The following is an 11,227-nucleotide window of genomic DNA, read 5'->3' as shown; positions in this document are numbered from 1 at the left end:
TGTCACGGTTAAGGATGTACAGATCAATATGCTCAACGTGAACTCATTTAGGATAAACAGAAATGAACTGGAGGCATCTACACTGCAAAGGACGACATCCTGGGGTCCAACATTCAGCTGACTCTGTCCAGTTACTGCTCTTATTAGATGGGAAGAAGATGCTTATTCAGAGAGAAATGCATTTTAAGGCGTGAATGAGTAACTGATGGAAGACCTTGTTTTGACACCCATCTCCTTCTAAAGCTGGTGATTTTCAGCCCTGGATGCACAGCACATTCACTGGGGAGCTTTAAAAAACACTGATGCTCAGACCATATTCTGGGCCAGTTAAATCTGAATATCTTTGGGGGGCACACAGTTATAGTATTTTCAAAAAGCTCAATAGGCATTTTTTTGTTTTTATTTTTTAGATTTTATGTGTTTATTCTATTACTGATTACTATTAACTTGATCAAACAAAATATATTTTAATTGGCAGTTATAATACATTTAGGGACATTCATCTCCACTAATACATTTGAAAAGCTTCCCAGGTGGTTTTATGGTTTTATCACGCAGCCCAGATTGAGAACGTTGCACTGCTCTAAACCCAGGTTCCACAGCCCTTCCACCAGGGCTTTAGTTTGAATTTCGTGTATTCATCCTGTTTTTCTGGGAGTGTAGGCTGTAATTAGCTTGTAGGAATTAGCTTTTAAGAGAGCATGGATATCTTAAGGGTCCAAACCATGCCCTGTAAGAAACAGTTTATTGTCTTGAGGTAGGTCACAGACACTCAGTATGCCTAGAAATAGAATTTTCCTTGCCCTAGGTCGCTGATGCCATAGTAGAGAACTGACAGGGCTCCCTGAGGACCTAAAGTATTTATAACACTTACAGTATTTCTGCAAGGTGAGCTTTGCTGCCAGAGGCCTGGATTGGGGCAGTTAAGAGTCACTAAGGTAGAGGAGTCAGGCACAGCCGCTCCAGGCTCCTGGGGAAACAGCTCTTAGCGCTGACAGAGGGGCTCATGTGTCCTTCCCAGAGAACAGAAAGGAGCAAGGCCGGGGAGCAGACTCCCCCAGCCTTCTTCCTTCACCTTGTCTGAGATATTTTGTGGAGGAACTCAATTAAGACTTTAAAAAAACAGATTTATTGAGGTGTAATTTACATAACATAAACTTCATCTGTTTTAACTGTACAGTTCAATGAGTTTTAGTAACTTTACAGAGCTATGCAACCATTACCACAATCCAGTTTTAGAATATTTTTATCACCCCTACCCTGAAAGATCTTTTGTGCCTGTTTTCAGTCAGTTCCTACTCCCAGCTCAGATCCAGGGAACCACGAATCTGCATTCTACCTCCATAGTTTTGCCTTCTCTGGACATTTCATATAAATGGAGTCTACGATATGTAGTCTTTTGTGTCTTGCTTTTTTCACTTAGCAAATATTTCTGAGGTTCATCCATGTTGTAGCATGTATCAATATTTTGTTCCTTTTTTATTGCTAAATAGTATTACATTGTATGGATGTGCCACATTTTATTTATCCATTCATCAGCTGATGGCCATTTGGATTGTTTCCACTTTTTGGCTATTATGACTAACGCTGTTATAATCATTCATGTATAAGTTTTGTGTGGACATATGGTGTCATTACTCTGGGGTAAGTAGTTTGGAGTGGACTTCTTAATTTGTATGGTAATATATGTTTAAGAACCTGCCAAATTGTTTTCCAAAGTGGCTGTATCATTTTATATTTCCACCTGAAATTCATGAAGGGTCCAGTTTTTCCTCATCTTTACCAACACTTGTTTCCTGTGTTTTTGATTTTAGTGAGTATGACATGGTATCTCATCATGGTTTAGTTTGCATCTGCCTAATGATTAATGATGTTCAGCATCTTTTCAAGCACTTATTTGCCATTCATATATCTTCTTTAGCTACAGGTCTCTTCAAATATTTTGCCCAATTTTAAGTTGGCTTGTTTGTCTTATTATTTAGTTGCAAGAGTTCTTTATATAGTCTAGATAATGTTCCTGATTGGATATATGATTTGCAAATATTCTCTCCAATTCTGTAGCTTGTCTTTTCAATTTCTCGATGGTGTCTTTTGAAGATCAAAAATGTTTAATTTTGATGAAACCCTCTATCAATTTTTTCTTTTTTGAATCCTGCTTTTGGTGTCTTATCTAAGAAATCTTTGCTACTCAAGATCATGAAGGTTTTCTCCTAGATTTTAGGAGATTTTAGATTTTCTTCTAAAACAGTTGTAGTTTTAGCTCTTGTATTTAGACATTCGATTAATCTTTTTCTATTGCCTTGGAATTTTATTTTTTATACAGCAGGTTCTTATTAGTTATCTATTTTATACATATTAGGGTATACATGTCAATCCCAATCTCTCAGTTCATCCCACCGCCACCCCGACTTTCCCCCCTTGGTGTCCATATGTTTGTTCTCTAAATCTGTGTCTCTATTTCTGCCTTGCAAACCAGTTCAGCTGTACCATTTTTCTAGATTCCATATATATGCATTAATATATGATATTTGTTTTTCTCTTTCTGCCTTACTTCACTCTGTACGACAGTCTCTAGGTCAATCCACGTCTCTACAAATGACCCAGTTTTGTTCCTTTTTACTGCTGAGTAATATTCTATCATATATATGTTCCACATGATCTTTATCCATTTGTCTGTTGTAGGGCATTTAGGTTGCTTCCATGACCTTGCTATTGTAAATAGTGCTGCAATGAACATTGGGGTGCCTGAATTATGGTTTTCTCTGGGTATATGCCCAGTAGTGGGATTGCTGGGTCTTATGGTAATTCTACTTTTAGTTTTTTAAGGAACCTCCATACTGTTCTCCATAGTGGCTGTATCAATTTACATTCCCACCAACAGTGCAAGAGGGTTCCCTTTTCTCCATACTCCCTCCAGCATTTCTTGTTTGTAGATTTTTTGATGATGGCCATTCTGACCTGTATGAAGTGATACCTCATTGTAGTTTTGATTTGCATTTCTCTAATGATTAGTGATGCTGAGCATCTTTTCATGTGTTTCTTGGCAATCTGTATATCTTCTTTGGAGAAATGTCTATTTAGGTTTTCTGCCCATTTTTGGATTGGGTTGTTTGTTTTTTTTTGATATTGAGCTGCATGAGCTGCTTGTATATTTTGGAGATTAATTCTTTGTCAGTTGCTTCATTTGCAAATATTTTCTCCCATTCTGAGGGTTGTCTTTTCATCTTGTTCATGGTTTCCTTTGTTGTGCAAAAGCTTTTAAGTTTCATTAGGTCCCATTTGTGTATTTTTGTTTTTATTTCCATTTCTCTAGGACATGGATCAAAAAGAATCTTGCTGTGATTTATGTCATAGAGTGTTCTGCCTATGTTTTCCTCTAAGAGTTTTAGAGTGTCTGGCCTTACATTTAAGTCTTTAATCTATTTTGAGTTTATTTTTGTGTATGGTGTTAGGGAGCGTTCTAATTTCATTCTTTTACATGTAGCTGTCCAGTTTTCCCAGCACACTTATTGAAGAGGCTGTCTTTTCTCCATTGTATATTCTTGCCTCCTTTATCAAAGACAAGGTGACCATGTATGTGTGGGTTTATCTCTGGGCTTTCTGTACTGTTCCATTGACCTATATTTATGTTTTTGTCCCAGTACCATACTGTCTTGATTACTGTAGCTTTGTAGTATAGTCTGAAGTCAGGGAGCCTGATTCCTCCAGCTCAGTTTTTCTTTCTCAAGATTGCTTTGGCTATTTGGGGTCTTTTGTGTTTCCATACAAATTGTAAAATTTTTTGTTCTAGCTCTGTGAAAAATACCATTGGTAGTTTGATAGGGATTGCACTGAATCTGTAGATTGCATTGGGTAGTATAGTCATTTTCACAGTATTGATTCTTCCTATGAAAGAACATAGTATATCTCTCCATCTGTTTGTATCATCTTTAACTTCTTTCATCAGTGTCTTATAGTTTTCTGCATACAGATCTTTTGCCTCCTTAGGTGGGTCCATTCCTAGGTATTTTATTCTTTTTGATGTGATGGTAAATGGGAGTGTTTCCTTAATTTGTCTTTCTGATTTTTCATTGTTAGTGTATAGGAATGCAAGAGATTTCTGTGCATTAATTTTGTATCCTGCTACTCTACCAAATTCATTCATTAGCTCTAGTAGTTTTCTATTAGCATCTTTAGGGTTCTCTATATATAGTATCATGTCATCTGCAAACAGTGACAGTTTTACTTTTTCTTTTCAGATTTGGATTCCTTTTATTTCTTTTTCTTCTCTGATTGCTGTGGCTAAAACTTCCAAAACTATGTTGGATAATAGTGGTGAGAATGGGCAACCTTGTCTTGTTTCCTGATCTCAGAGGAAATGGTTGCAGTTTTTCACCATTAAGAATGATGTTGGCTGTGAGTTTTTCATATATGTTCTTTATTATGTTGAGGTAGGTTCCCTCTATGCCCACTTTCTGGAGAGTTTTTATCAGAAATGGGTGTTGAATTTTGTCAAAAGCTCTTTCTGCATCTATTGAGATGATCATATGGTTTTTCTCCTTCAATTTGTTAATATGGTTTATCACATTGATTGATTTGTGTATATTGAAGAATCCTTGCATTCCTGAGATAAACCCCACTTGATCATGGTGTATGATACTTTTACTGTGTTGTTGGATTCTGTTTGCTAGTATTTTGCTGAGTATTTTTGCATCTATGTTCATCAGTGATATTGGCCTGTAGATTTCTTTTTTTGTGATATCTTTGTCTGGTTTTGGTATCAGTGTGATGGTGTCCTTGTAGAATGAGTTTGGGAGTGTTCCTCCCTCTGCTATATTTTGGAAGAGTTTGAGAAGGATAGGTGATAGCTCTTCTCTAAATGTTGGATAGAATTCTCCTGTGATACCATCTGGTCCTGGGCTTTTGTTTGTTTCAATTTCAGTGCTTGTGATTGGTCTGTTTATATTTTCTCTTTCTTCCTGGTTCAGTCTCAGAACGTTTTGCTTTTCTAAGAATTTCTCCATTTCTTCCAGGTTGTGCATTTTACTGGCATATAGTTGCTTTTAGTAATCTCTCATGATCCTTCAAATTTCTGCAGTGTCAGCTATTCTTTTTTACTTCTAATTCTGTTGATTTGAGTCTTCTCCCTTTTTTTCTTGATGAGTCTGGCTAATGGTTTATCAATTTTGTTAATCTTCTCAAAGAACTAGATTTTATTTTTATTGATCTTTGCTATTGTTTTCTTCATTTATTTCTGATCTGATCTTTATGATTTCTTTCCTGCTGTTAACTTTGGAATTTGTTTGTTCTTCTTTCTTTAGTTCCTTTAGGTATAATGTTAAATTGTTTATTTGAGATGTTTCTTGTTTCTTGAGGTAGGATTGTATTGCTATAAATTTCCCTCCTAGAACTGCTTTTGCTGCATCCCATAGGTTTTGGATCATCGTGTTTTAGTTGTAATTTGTCTCTAGGTATTTTTTGATTTCCTCTTTGATTTCTTCAGTGATCACTTGGTTATTTAGTAATAGCCTCCATGTGTTTGGGTTTTTTACATTTTTTCCCTATAATTTATTTCCAATCTCATAGTGTCGTGGTCTGAAAAGATGCTTGATATGATTTCACTTTTATTAAATTTACCAAGGCTTGATTTGTGACCCAAGATGTGATCTATCCTGAAGAATGTTCTGTGTGCCCTTGAGAAGAGAGTGTCGTCTGCTGTTTTTGGATGGAATGTCCTATAAATATCAGTAAATCTATCTGGTCTATTGTGTCACTTAAAGGTTGTGCTTCCTTATTAATTTTTTTGTCTGGATGATCTGTCCATTCGTGGGTGCTAAAGTCCCTCACTATTATTGTGTTACTGTTGATTTCCTCTTTTATAGCTGTCAGCATTTGCCTTATGTATTGAGGTGCTCCTATGTTGGGTGCATATATATTTATAATTGTTATATTTTCTTCTTGGATTGATCCCTTGATCATTATGTAGTGTCCTTCCTTGCCTCTTGTAACTTCCTTTATTTTAAAGTCTATTTTATCTGATATGAGTATGCTACTCCATCTTTCTTTTTCCATCTCCTCACTTTCAGTGTGTATGTGTCCCTAGGTCTGAAGTGGGTATTTTGTAGACAGCATACTTGTTTTTGTATCCATTCAGCAATCCTTTGTCTTTTGGTTAGAGCATTTAGTCCCTTCACATTTAAGGTACTTATCAATATGTATGTTCCTTTTATCATTTTTTACATTGTTTTGGGTTTGTTTTTGTAGGTCCTTTTCTTCTCTTGTGTTTCCCACTTAGAGAAGTTCCTTTAGCATTTGTTGTAGAGCTGGTTCGGTGACGCTGAATTCTCTTAGCTTTTGCTTGTCTGTAAAGCTTTTGATTTCTCTGTCGAATCTGAATGAGATCCTTGCTGGGTAGAGTAATCTTGGTTGTAGGTACTTCCCTTTCATTACTTTAAATATATTGTGCCACTCCCTTCTGGCTTGTGGAGTTTCTGCTGAGAAATCAGGTGTTAACCTTATGGGAGTTCCTTGTTGCTTTTAATAATTCTTCTTTGTCTTTAATTTTTGTCAATTTGATTACTATGTATCTTGGTGTGTTTCTCCTTGAGTTTATCCTGCCTGGGACTCTCTGTGCTTCCTGACTTGGTTGGCTATTTCCTTTCCCATGTTAGGCAAGTTTTCAACTATAATCTCTTCAAATATTTTCTCTGGTCCTTTCTCTCTCTCTTCTCCTTCTGAGACCCCTGTAATGTGAAAGTTGGTGCATTTAATGTTGTCCCAGAAGTCTCTTAGACTGTTTTCATTCTTTTTTCTTTATTGTGTTCCACAACAGTGAATTCCACCATTATGTCTTCCAGGTCACTATCCGTTCTTCTGCCTCAGTTATTCTGCTATTGCTTCTTTCTAGTGTATTTTTCATTTCAGTTATTGTATTGTTCATCTCTGTTTGTTTGTTCTTTAATTCTTCTAGGTCTTTGTTAAACATTTCTTGCATCTTGTTGATCTTTGCTTCCATTGTTTTTCCGAGGTCCTGGATCATCTTCGTTATCATTATTCTGAATTCTTTCTCTGGAAAGTTGCCTATCTCTACTTCATTTAATTCTTTTTCTGGGGTTTTATCTTGTTCCTTCATCTGGTACATAGTCTTCTGCCTTTTCATTTTGACTATCTTTCCGTGAATGTGGTTTTCGTTCCACAGGCTTCAGGATTGTAGTTCTTCTTGCTTCTGCTGTCTGCCCTCTGGTGGATGAGGCTATCTAAGAGGCTTGTGAAAACTTCCTCGGCATTTGATTAATTTTGAATTAACTTTTAGGTATGGTGTGTGTAGGAATCTAAGCTAATCTTTTAGCATGTGGATGTCCAGTTGTTCATGTACCAATTTGAAGAAGCTATTCTTTCCCCTTTGAATTGCCTTGGTGCCTTTGTTGAAAATCAATTGACCATAAATATAAGGGATTATTTCTGGACTCTCAATTTCATTCCGCTTATTTATATGTTTGTTTGTGGTCAGTATCACACTGCCTTGGTTATGTGCTTGATGATAAGTTTGCAATTAGAAAGTATAAGCCCTCCAACTTTGTTCTTCTTTATTCCAAATTTTTTTGGCTATGCTGGGTTCTTTGTATTTCTGTGTAAATATTAGCTTGTCAAATTTCTGCAAAAAGCCTGCTAGGATTTTTGTGTGTGTGTGTTGTTGAACTTATTGATCCATTTGGAAGACAGTTGCCAACTGAACAATATTAAGTTTTCTAATCCATGAATACAGAATATCTCTCCATTTATTTAGATCTTTAATTTCTCTCAGTAATAATTTATAGTTTTTGGTGTGCAAGTCTTACAATCAATACTTTTTGAGCGTTCATGTGGTCCTGCTAGGGAAATTTGTTTGCTCGTAATTTTTTTCTCCCCGGAGCTCTCACGGACAATAGTGGAGAGAGAGAGGCATAGCTTAGCAGCCAAGAGCAGGAGGCAGTGTGGTGAGTGGGAAAGGCACTAGCCTGAGGATCAGGAGGACCAACCCTGATCTTTAGCAAGTCACTTAACCTCTCAGTTTGCTGCTCTCTAAAATGAGTATAACAGCATTTATTTTGCTTCAAGGTTGTCAGGATTAGAGATAATGTGTGGAAAGGCTTGGAAAAATGTTGGAGTATATGGGTGTTCACTATTTGGTGCTTGACATTGTTGGTACCTGTGATAATGATGATGATTATACAGCATTGTGTGTGTGCTATTAAAGGGTTCTCATCCTGGACACTGAGTCTCCTTGCAGCTCAAGGCAGATGCCAATGATTCACAGTGAAGAAGTGAACATTCCATCTCATCTGATCTTCAAGCAACTTTAAAAGTTTAATTTTTATTTAAAAAATTAAAATTTTTTCTATGCAATTTAAAAGGTTACTTTCCATTTACAGTTATTACAAAATATTGGCTATTTTCCCTGTGTTGTACAATACATCCTTGAACTTATCTTACACCCAATAGTTTGTGCCTCCCATTCCCCTATTCCTGTATTGCTCCCCCCATCCACCGCTGGTACCCAGTAATTTGCTCTCTGTATCTGTGCGTCTGCTTCTTTTTTTGGTATTTTTTTAGATTCCACATGTAGGTGATATCATAAAGTATTTGTCTTTCTCTGTTCAGACAACTTATTGAATTAGCTATTTTCATCCACATTTTGCACCAAGGAAACTGATGTTCGGAAAGATAAAGTCAAGTTCTCAAGGTCACAGAGTTAGTAAGAGGCAGAGCAGGATTTAAACCCAGACTTTTCTAACTTCAAAGCTTCTGCTTTTCCTTTACACCTCACCACCCCCGCTACCCCCACCAAGTCTCCTCAGGGGATTTACAAGACAATGATAAATTCTGGACAAAACACACACATAACTCTTCAATGGAAAAATGGATAGTGTTAAGTGATTAATATATCTTGCTTATCTATCTTACTTAACATGTTAAAGGTTTAATTCTGCCTTGAGATTAAGGATGGCAGATGTGATTTTCATCACCAAGGATTAGATGGGAAAACCAAGCTGAATTCATAAGAGGTGATCACAGTGAGGTATTACAAAAAGTCACCTGGTTTACACAGCTATAGAGATGGAGATAAAAGGCCACCTTTGTTTCCAATTTTCAGTGTGACATCATGAGCACTAAATTCCACCTTACAGCTTCCATTTTCTCAAGTACGATATCACTGGTGAGAGGAAGGTGGAGGTTGTGACAATGTGAGATTTCAGATCCAGAGTTGCTGGTTACTCTGGGCTTATTCAACAGCAGCACAACTATCCATGTATATGAGTGTAGTCTAAAGCTGAGTCTGATGGTTCACCAGTTTTTTTCTTGTTTCCCACGTGGGAGATCTGGGTTTGATTTCTAGCAAATCCTTTAATAGGGTATTATGGAGAGTCCCTAGGCTTTGGAATCAGTTAGATGAATTTTTGTTACATTTCCATTATTTGCTAGTTTTGTGGTTCTGAGAAATATATGTAACTTATCTAAGCCTCAGTTTGTTCATGTAAAATGGCGAAAATAATTGTCACAAGGGGTAAAATGAGAGAATGTCTATAAATAGCTTATTAGCGCCAGGGGTATAATATGTTCTAGACAAAGAGTACCTTTGCTTCCTTCTATGGGAGTTTGAAATAACTATATTTAGTTTTAAAGAAATCTCACTGTGGTCAAGTATATTAGTCAGCTTTTGCTGCAGTAACAAATAGCTTGCAAAGCTCAGTGGTTAAAAATCCCATACATTGTTTCTTGCTCATGTCACCTGAGGGCTGAATTAACTGTTCCTTTGCTGGGCTGCACTGGATTTGGTTTTGCTCATTGTATCTTTTCATTTCAGGATCCTGATTGAAGAAGCATGCTTTTCTCATGGCAGAGGGCAGAAATAAAAGAGCTGGGGCCAAGCAATATAAGTGTATTTAAAGTTTCTTCTTGGACATGGTGCATATCACATCTGCTCACATCCATTTTCATATGGCCAAACCCTACGTCAGTTGGTGGGGAAGTGTACTTTACCTAAAGGGAAGCATGGTATGGGCTTTGTAAAAGAATAAACAAGCTATATTAAAAAGTAAGAATTTTGATGGAGGCAATTCTTGGTAATCCAAAGATTAATCATTATATACATGGAATGTTTGGGCTTCTTTGTTTTTATCTTTCTCTTTGGCTGTGGCAGTTTGTCTGCTTTTTCAGTTTTTCTTTTTAAAAGCAAAGCTCATAAAAGATAATTTGTCAGTGTCTGAGAAAATATTTTCCTAACTCTTATTCTTCTCAGCCACTTGCTGATCCATCCTTATTTACTGGTTTAAATGTTGGCTTTCTTAGGCCCCTTTCTCTTCTCCTTCTATGCTCTCTTCTCTGGCTGACCTCATACAGAACCATGGCTTTAGTTGACTACTCTCTGAAGAACCTTTTTTCAACATTCCCAGTTCAGATGCCTTGGAGCCCCAGACCCATATCGTCAGCTGCCCACGTGACATCCTATTATAATGACATATAAATCTCAATATAACAAAACCCAACTCTTGTTACTCTATGTATACCCTCTAGGATCAGACCATCCAGCCATTTGTATACATCGAACACTAGCATGCATCCTTGCTACCTCCTTCTCCTTCCCTCGCTTATCCAGTCCATTTGCAGGTTACCTTGCCTTTGTCTCTTAAGGACCTTTCCGATCAGCCACTTCCCTCCATCTCCTCCCACCCCACCCCCACCCCAGATCATGATCTTCTGTCACCTGTACTACTGCAATAGCCCCAGTTGTCTCTCTGTGTTCTTTCCTTCCCCTTCTAATTTGTTTTCTGTGCTACAACTACAGCCAGAGTCATTTAAAAAAATTTGAACTTGGCCATTTCTCCCTTTGGCTTAAAACTCTTCTATGACTTGCTATAGCTTTTAGGATAAAGCCCAAAATCCTTTCCATGGCCCTGAGGGTCCTGTGTGATCTGGCTTTTTCTCTCTCTCCTGTTTTATTTTGCATTTTTCTTCTCATTGTCTGTATTGAACACTACAATGTTCTCCCCTTTCAAATCCTTGAGTGTGTCATGCCCTCACCTACCTTGGGGACTTTGCACATGCTTCCCTCTGTATGGAAAGTTCTGACCCTGAAATCCTAGCTCAGATGTCCCGTCCTTGCTGAAGCATTCCCCAGCCTCTCCAGGCTGAGATCTGTTTTCTCTTTTATGATATAAAAATGTTTATGCATATCTTTATGTTCACAGAATGTGTCTTGTAATGTTAT

Source organism: Neophocaena asiaeorientalis, unplaced genomic scaffold (genome assembly GCF_003031525.2).
Source record: "Neophocaena asiaeorientalis asiaeorientalis breed wild unplaced genomic scaffold, Neophocaena_asiaeorientalis_V1.1 scaffold283, whole genome shotgun sequence".
NCBI classification, from domain to species: domain Eukaryota; kingdom Metazoa; phylum Chordata; class Mammalia; order Artiodactyla; family Phocoenidae; genus Neophocaena; species Neophocaena asiaeorientalis.
The sequence above is the reverse complement of the archived record's forward strand: the minus strand, read 5'-3'. Positions refer to the sequence as shown.